This window comes from Pangasianodon hypophthalmus, chromosome 14, assembly GCF_027358585.1.
Source record: "Pangasianodon hypophthalmus isolate fPanHyp1 chromosome 14, fPanHyp1.pri, whole genome shotgun sequence".
In the NCBI taxonomy this organism is placed as follows: domain Eukaryota; kingdom Metazoa; phylum Chordata; class Actinopteri; order Siluriformes; family Pangasiidae; genus Pangasianodon; species Pangasianodon hypophthalmus.
Genome location: NC_069723.1, coordinates 4,313,613 through 4,322,804, shown reverse-complemented (window position 1 = coordinate 4,322,804; position 9,192 = coordinate 4,313,613). Strand labels below are relative to the sequence as shown.

Below are 9,192 nucleotides of genomic sequence, written 5' to 3'. Positions count from 1 at the left end.
AAGGTGGGGTTTTTTTTACATGGAGGTGAAGGCTATGATTTATTTTTTTATTTAACTTTGCTTCTCCTTTTTTTTTTTTTTTTTAATTTCCACAAAGTATTTACATGCAAAGCAATAACAATTATGATAACAATAATCCAGTAAAAAAATTCATTTAACTTGTTTTACTTTTTAAACATATTTATAAATTACTTTGTTTTGGGTTTTTTTTGGTTCTTTTCCGTTAATTAACTTTAATGAGCCTCGTCATGAGGAGAGGTGTGGCAATATGACAAAAAATATATCATGATCATATCTGAAAACAGTTCTATAATACACGATATTCATCACAATATATAGGTGAAGCGATTATAAAATGACGATACAAGATTAAAGATACGTTAAATAAAAGTCTGCTAAAAATAAATAACATAAAACTGAAAAACTTTAAAGATTTTAACCATTTTAAAGCTTCAGTACAAAAATTTAACAGCAAGTCAAGTGGCTTTCAACTGCTTCTGATCAGAGTTCTTAAATGTCATTTTTATATCTCAGAAATGTGAAGTGGTACATAATCGATCACGATATTGATATTTTACGGTTATATGGCCCAGCCCTAACCGTGAGCGAGGTGTAGATGCTGGAAGGTGAGAGGAAATGAAGCGAACGTGTCTCAGTGCTCGCAGAACTGAACTGCACAGGTTCAGTACCTGGAAAAACATGACAAAACACTGTGACCCTTTCTTCTTTGGGTTTTTAAGCTTAATACTGCTAAAATACCTTTAATCTATGACAAGCATCCAAAAAGTTAAGAGACAGAAGAGAAAGAAGTGTCGAGCTGCAGCTCTTCGTCACTGTAGACATGAAATTATACACATAAATATATACAGTTATAAACAGTGCTTCAGTTCATGTGAACGAGCGAGACAGTGTGTTGGAGTAGTTAGCATGGCTGTTGGTGAAAATAACCTGTAATTCAGAAACCCTGTGCAGTGGGCGGAGCTTATTATGCAGTCTTTTAATATACAACATCCACACTTGCCTTTCATTAATTTCTTTCTGTGGAGAAAATGTGAAAAATCATGAACTGTCACCTATCTGATAGACATTAATACCCAACAGGAAGGGGGTTGTGGAACCCGGAAGTAAGTCATAGTTTAGCCATTCTTCTTCTCCACTCACTATTTTTTCGTTTACTTTGTTGTGTTTGTTTCTTTTTCTGCCCCCTAGTGGCCACAGCCATGTCACTGCAACTATGGCCTAAAGCATAACCCACACAAACTGTGATTCAGAGAGGAAAAAAAAAAAAAAGAGAGAGAAAACAGGGAGAATAGAGAGAACGACAGGACAGTGTATAATATCATATAAAAAACTGAAAAAAAGAAAGAAAGAAAGAAAGAAAGAAGCTGACAACACAACCAAAAACAAACAAACAAACAAACAAAAAAAAAACACAGACAGGTTTAGAGACAGGATGAAAGAAAAAAAATACGCTGAGCGGTTTAAAAAGAGAGAAAGAAAAACAAAAGGAATAAAGGAAAGGCGAGAGAGGACCACGTGACCAGACTCACGCTCAGCGAAACCACGCGCAGGTTGAATGCCGGCGAGTCCAGCGATTCGATTCAGTGAACCGACTCCTCTGAAATGAATCAATTCATATCTGATTCAGCGTTGTACTGTTGTGGGATTTTTTTTGTGTATGAATTAATTTCTGTATTGTGTTACTGTATAATCTAGTTTTGTTTAACCGAACCACAATTAGAACACATAATACGGGCTGTTCAGTGTAAATAGAAATGCAGATTTATAACATTTGAGGTTTATTATTCGGTGAAGTTCCTCCAACTTCAAATTATAAAGATCCATAAAAGACAAATCCCAAGTTGAAATGACCATTACTGACCACAAAGTGGAAGCGTAACATAAATAAAGCCATTCACACAATACAATTTTAGAGATCTTGTTCTTTTGCTGACAAATCACATTGAATGTCTGAACCACTGGTCATGCTCAACCGAAATACACAACTTACAAACTCACACTATGTGGAAAAAAAACTTCTTTCTCCGTATTTAAAACATGAAATGTGATTTGCACTGACCCCGTTTTAGTCTTTTTAAAATGATTCCTCCTCACACTGTACGAGATCTGAATAAACTATAACAGACTGTGATAGTGTGTGTATCCGTGTCAGATTATATGATGAAGATCCTGTAACGACAGACCTGCGATTAAAGAACACGACTACGCTCCGTTTACGTCATCAATCAACGTGATCCGGAAATCGGCTCGTGAAGAAAATAAACACACACATTCTTCACAACGAGCTTGAGATAATCAGGAGATTTTTTTTCCTGTCCATTATCATGTTTGTTTAAGTTTCTCCATCCATGTCCCACGAGTCACGGACTGCCTTTGTTTTGCAGCGTGAGCGTCTCATTATACGTTCTAATAACTCATGACCAAAAATATTCTTTTATGATATGAGATTGTACAGTGTACAGCTGGTTATGTGTACAGTAAAGTCACATTCGCAGTGAAAATGTCTAAGGAATCTCTAAAGACCACAGATTCACAATCAATATCCATAATGTTTATACTTATTCATTATATTTTCTGGAAAACAGTGCATTAAAAAAAAAGGCTATTGTTGTGGTCTGATTCAATTGAACTTGTGAACCGGTTCACTCGACTCCTACAAAGAACCGATTCAACAAACGATTCACCGCTAGTCACAAGGCTACAGAATGAACAAACCACAAATCTGTGTTCTTAAAGTCTAACATGCCAGTGTGTGTCATCCGGAATACTGGCAATAACTACACAGTATTAGTCCTTAAACTGTCCTCCAGTATAATCTAACAGCGTCGTTTTAACTGCTAACGTGTGAGAAGTGATTTATTAGCGAGCTAGCCTTGAATCATGGCCTTGAATTCGGGTTAACGTTACACTTGTCGACGTGTCATGCTGAGAAAAACCAAAAAGTGCGACAGAGTAACAAAAAAGTGTGATGGTATTGACATATCAGGGGCAGACAACATTATTCTGTAGCAATGTCAACGAAAACAAACAATAAATAAAGCAGATTAAACAGGAGCTAAGTCAGGGCTAAGCATGACAACTAAGTTAGCTAGCTAGCTAGTGTTAGGAGTAGATTAGCTTCGTCAGTTAGCTTCAGTTTCTACGTGAATAAAAACACATTTAGACTTAAATTTAAAAGGTGACAACTGTAGAGTCGGCTGACACTGAGTCATAAAAGCTCAAAACTGATTTGGTTTGAAATGTGAGACAAAATATTGCTCATTTTAGGTCGCATTTAAAACTGAAGAGTTTATGCTAATCGACCAGGCTTAGCCACACAGCTATAAAGCAGTATTTATGAGAATGAGCGATAAAATAAAATAACAATAACACCACAAAAGTGTTGTAAAGTTATATTACTCTGACAATGTGGACACTTTATACAAGCACAGGATCAGATAAACAGGCAGCAGAGAGTAAATAAAGTGACAGTATGTTAGAAATATGTGCGTTGGCAGTTGAATTATAAGCTTTAATAAAAGTGTTATTTATTCCCTGAGTGACTCGACATTATTGTTTTTCCCTAATATTAATATTCCTCCTTGGGTTAGGTTATTATAGTTATAACTCAGCTCTGGTTCAAGCCAAACAGCTCTGCACTGGTGTCATATATATGAGAGAAATTATTTTAAAAAAAATTAAAAAGTCTAAATGTCAAATCAGTCACGTGACAGATGCTCATCTAGAGAGAGTTCTACTGAGAATAGTGATGAGGATCATCCATCACTCTGATTATCAGATTATTATTAGATCATTATTCTCCTTTAAATGAGCCAGAAAACCCAGATGAGGCCATTAAATCAGCTTCATTTGGACTCTTTACAGTAAAACAGTTTAATAGCGATGATTATAGACTGTGAAACAGAAATAAATCAACTTTAGCTTGGGGTTTTTTAGCACAATATTTCCACCAGATCATTTACTTTCTTTTTTTTTAAAATATTTTTTTAGCTTTTGGACAGAAGTGTGTGTGTATAGCTTGTGAAATAACCGTCAGGCAACAAAACATCTCACACACACACACACACACACACACACACACACACACACACACACACACAGTGCTGTGAGTTTACATATAGATAAATGAACACACAGCGCGTGCTCCTAATAATAGTAATTCATTTCTACAAAAATAAGTTTCTCCAAATATCACACGCAGACATGAATAATATCCAACTGAACACAATTAAAAAATTATTATAATCATAATTTAAAAATAATAATAATTAATAAAAAACAGAAAGAAGAGTGCAGCTTTACCTTTCTCCTTCAGTCCGTAGACCGGACAGACTAATTCCTCCTTCCGGAAGCCGGGGCATACAACTTCCGGTTTAATCAGGCTAGGAATTCCGTGTCACGTGACAAAGAAGCAAGCACGTTGTCACTATACGATACTTTTTTTTTTTTTTTAATTAATCTAATCAAAGAAGTATAAGCAAGTTGACAACTTAATACAAAAGTGTTAAATAAATTACAGGTCTTTTGTTTAAAAAAATATTTTTAAGTTTTTAAATTGTCGAATTGAGCTAATGTGTAATGTGTCATCTCGCTTTTAAAAGAAATAAAACATGGCATCTTACCTAACATTTTGCATTTCTGGATATGAAATTTATCAGTTATTACTATAAGATGCATCACATGAGCATGTGTCAGACCAAACAACACATTTCCATAATAAACTAAAATCATCATCTTCAGTAAGTTCTTCATCCTGTTCATGGTGGTGGATCTGGAGCCTTGAGGTGGGAATGAACGGGATGCCAGTTTATCACAGGGCACCACACACACACACATTAACACAATCATTCACACACACAATGATCTATTATTGATCTATTCCACCTAGCTGCATGTCCCTGGACAGTAGGAGGAAACTGGAGAACCCAGAGGAAACTCACATCAGTAAGTGAAGAACATGTGAAACTCCACACAGACAGTAACCCGGAGCTCAGGATCGAAGCTGGAACCCTGGAACCCTGGATCTGTGAGGCAGCAATACTACATGCCACCATGACGCATTACATGTTTCCATAATAAAGTAAAACCCCAGTCAAGATTTTCAGTAATAAAAGCTCAAAGGTTTTGCCAGAAAAGTGAACAACAATCTTTGGGTATTTACTTACAAATGATCAAATTTATGTTGAGATTTTATGAGATCTTTTTTTTTTTTAGCTAGGTGTGTTCTACTAAGTTTGAATGTTATTTCCTTTACTTTGTTAGTAACAAGATATTGATTCAGTATTAGACTTTTTTTTTTCCTCCATGAAGCATAAACAAACTGATTCCCAAATGAGAGCATGTCTTGATGAAACAGAGCTCTTATGGACTTACAATTGTTATGAGACTGAGAAAAGAAATCTTACCCACAAGAGTCACCATACAACACGACATGAAAAAATGTTAGTTGTGTTTTTGTCTTATTGGAAATAATGTAAAATTAAAAGCATCAGAATTGTTTCCAGATACTGTCGGATATAATGTCATATCTTTGACAAAAGTATATAAAAAAGAAATAGAAACACGAGCAGAACAAGTATTCCAGTCAAGTCAAGTGGAGTTTATTGTCATTTCAGCCATACACAAGTACATAGTGAAACGAAACAACGTTTCTCTAGGACCAAGGTGCTACATAAGACAAACACAGAACAGCACAGAACTACAAAGGACTACATAAATTATACAATAAAGTGCACAAGTGCAAACATGTGCAGACAGCACAAGACGATACAAAACAGTACTAGACAGTACAGTGACTACTGGGACCGACAGGGAGCACAGTAAGTCCCAGTGCAGCGCCGGCCAGTACACAGTTCTGTTTAAAGTGAACCTAGTGACAATAGTGCAAATAGTACAAGAGTACAAAACAAGTAGCTGAAATAGTGTAAACCTAAGTGTAAATGTAAGAGTAGCAGCCTATGAACAGTATAATATAATGAGTTATGTAGCAGCATAAACATGTGCAAAAACTTGCAAAAAAATTGCAGAAAGGATGCTCAGTTGTGTGTGTATATTGGTATGTATGTGTGTATTCCTTCAGTCCAGTTCCTGAGTATTGGAGGTATGTGTGTGTGTGTTCCTTCAGTCCACTTACTGAGTACTGAGGAGTCTGATTGCATGGGGGAAGAAACTATTGCACAGTCTGGTCGTGAGGGCCCGAATGCTTCGGTACTGTTTACCGGACGGCAGGAGGCTGAAGAGTGTGTGAGAGGGGTGTGTGGGGTCGTCCACAATGCTGGTGGCTTTGCGGATGCAGCATGAGGTGTAAATGTCCGTGATGAAGAGAGACCCCGATGATCTTCTCAGCTGTCCTCACTATCTGCTGCAGGGTCTTGCGATCCGAAACGGTGCAATTCCCAAACCAGGCAGTGATGCAGCTGCTCAGGATGCTCTTGATAGTCCCTGTGTAGAACGTGGTGAGGATGGGGGGTGGGAGATGCGCTTTCCTCAGCCTTTGCAGAAAGTACAGGCGCTGCTGGGCTTTCTTAGTTATGGAACTGGTGTCGAGCGACCAGGTGAGGTTCTCCGCCAGGTGAACACCAAGAAACTTGGTGCTCTTGACGATCTCCACGGAGGAGCCACCGATGTTCAGTGGAGAGTGGTCTCTCTGTGCTCTTCTGAAGTCAACAACCATCTCTTTGGTTTTGTCCACGTTCAGAGACAAGTTGTTGGCTCTGCACCAGTCAGTTAGCCGTTACACCTCCTCTCTGTATGCTGACTCGTCGTTCTTGCTGATGAGACCCACCACGGTGGTGTCATCGGTGAACTTGATGATGTGGTTCGAGCTGTGCATTGCTACACAGTCGTGAGTCAGCAGAGTGAACAGCAATGGACTGAGCACACAGCCCTGTGGGGCCCCAGTGCTCAGCGTGGTGGTGTTGGAGATGCTGTTCCCGATACGGACTGACTGAGGTCTCCCAGTCAGGAAGTCCAGGATCCAGTTGCAGAGGGAGGTGTTCAGGCCCAGCAGGTTCAGCTTTCCAATCAGGTGCTGAGGAATGATTGTGTTGAATGCTGAACTGAAGTCTATGAACAGCATTCGAACATAGATGTCTTTATTGTCCAGGTGGGTGAGGGCCAGATGGAGGGTGGTGGTGATGGCATCATCCGTATAGCGGTTGGGACGGTAAGCGAATTGCAGGGGGTCCAGTGAGGGGGGCGGCAGGGTCTTAATGTGCCTCATGACGAGCCTCTCGAAGAACTTCATGATGATGGGTGTAAGTGCAACGGGACGGTAGTCATTGAGGCAGGACACTGGAGACTTCTTTGGCACGGGGATGATGGCGGTGGCCTTGAAGCACATCGGAACAACGGTGCTGTTCAGGGAGGTGTTGAAGATCTCAGTGAAAACATCTGCCAGCTGGTCTGCACATCCTCTGAGCACCTTGCAAGGAATGTTGTCTGGTCCAGCAGCCTTCCGCGGGTTGACTCTGTGTAGAGTCTTCCTCACATCGGCTGTGGTTAGACGCAGCACCTGGTCATTGGGAGAAGGGGTGGTCTTCCTTGCCGTCACGCCATTCTGTGCCTCAAACCGAGCGTAGAAGTCGTTCAGCGCATCTGGGAGGGAGGCATCACTGTCACAGGCAGGTGATGTCCTGTAGTTGGTGATGGCCTGGATGCCGTGCCACATGCGCCGCGTGTCTCTGCTGGCCTTGAAGTGGTTGTGGATTGTCTGAGCGTGTGTGCGCTTTGCCTCTCTGATGGCCCGGGACAGTTTGGCCCTCGCTGTTCTTAGGGCCGCCTTGTCGCCTGCTCTGAAGGCAGAGTCTTGGGTCCTCAGCAGCGCACGCACCTCGGCAGTCATCCAGTGTCCTGCTTGCAAAAAAGATGCATGATTTAAAATGTCTGAATTTAAGATTTGGCTTACTAAGCTAATCCTACTGTTTGGTGATTAAACCTGTCTTTATTATTATTATTATTATTATTATTATTATTATTATTATTATTATTGCTTCTGTGTGTTTCTCTCTGCATCCTGCCATGTCATCACCTCTCAGTAAAATTGTTTTGGATATCTTAGGGTCTTGATTTCTGTGGAAGTTTACTAGTCCAACATCCAGGGAACAATCCAGTGCACAGATCTTTTTTTTCTTTTTTTCAGGTATGAGGTTGAGTATGTCGGACATTGGGAGTTGTTTGGAATGCAGCAGTACTACTGAATCTGTGCTGTCTGTAAACATAACACAGCTAATAAAATCTTATATTTTGGGGATAATTATTTTATTGCCCTGTTTGCAACATCAGGCACCAAATCACATCAGATTGCTATGATTGTGAAGTTTTTACTTCTGATGTGTACTAAGGTCTGGTTTATACTTGACAGGTGAGTTTATATACACTATATTGCTAAAAGTTTTGGGACATCTGCCTTTACATGTACATGAACTTTAATGACATCCCATTCTTAATCTGTAGAGTTTAATATGGAGTTGGCCCACCCTTTGCAGCTATAACAGCTTCAACTCATCTGCGAAGGCTTTCCACAAGGTTTAGGAGTGTGTTTATGGGAATTTTTGACCATTCTTCTAGAAGTGTATTTGTGAGGTCAGGCACTGATGTTGGACGAGAAGGTCTGGCTCGCAGTCTCCGCTCTAATTCATCCCAAAGGTGTTCTATCGGGTTGAGGTCAGGCCAGTCAAGTTCCTCCACACCAAACTCGCTCATCCATGTCTTTATGGACCTTGCTTTGTGCACTGGTGCGCAGTCATGTTGGAACATATCCCCAAACTGTTCCCACAAAGTTGGGAGCATGAAATTGTCCAAAATATCTTGGTATGCTGAAGCATTAAGAGTTCCTTTCACTGGAACTAAGGGGCCAATCCCAATCCCTGAAAAACAACCCCACACCATAATCCCCCCTCCACCAAACTTTACACTTGGCACAATGCAGTCAGGCAAGTACCGTTCTCCTGGCAACCGCCAAACCCAGACTCATCCATCGGATTGCCAGACAGAGAAGCGTGATTCGTCACTCCAGAGAACACGTCTCCACTGCTCTAGAGTCCAGTGGCGGCGTTTACACCACTGCATCCGACACTTTGCATTGCACTTGGTGATGTGTGGCTTGGATGCAGCTGCTCGGCCATGGAAACCCATTCCATGAAGCTCTCTACACACTGTTCTTGAGCTAAT

At 40.2% G+C, this 9,192-nt stretch overlaps 1 protein-coding gene across 1 annotated transcript in view; it reads right to left on the bottom strand.

Annotated features, from left to right (window-relative positions):
• wu:fb16f03 (eukaryotic translation initiation factor 4 gamma 1) overlaps positions 1 to 4,428 on the bottom strand; it is a 29,411-nt gene extending 24,983 nt beyond the window's left edge. Inside the window, exon 1 of the mRNA XM_034310530.2 lies at positions 4,324 to 4,428. The gene's annotated coding sequence lies outside the window, so the exon portion shown is untranslated. The remainder of the gene's footprint in view (positions 1 to 4,323) is intronic.
• Between the last annotated feature and the right edge of the window lie 4,764 nt (positions 4,429 to 9,192).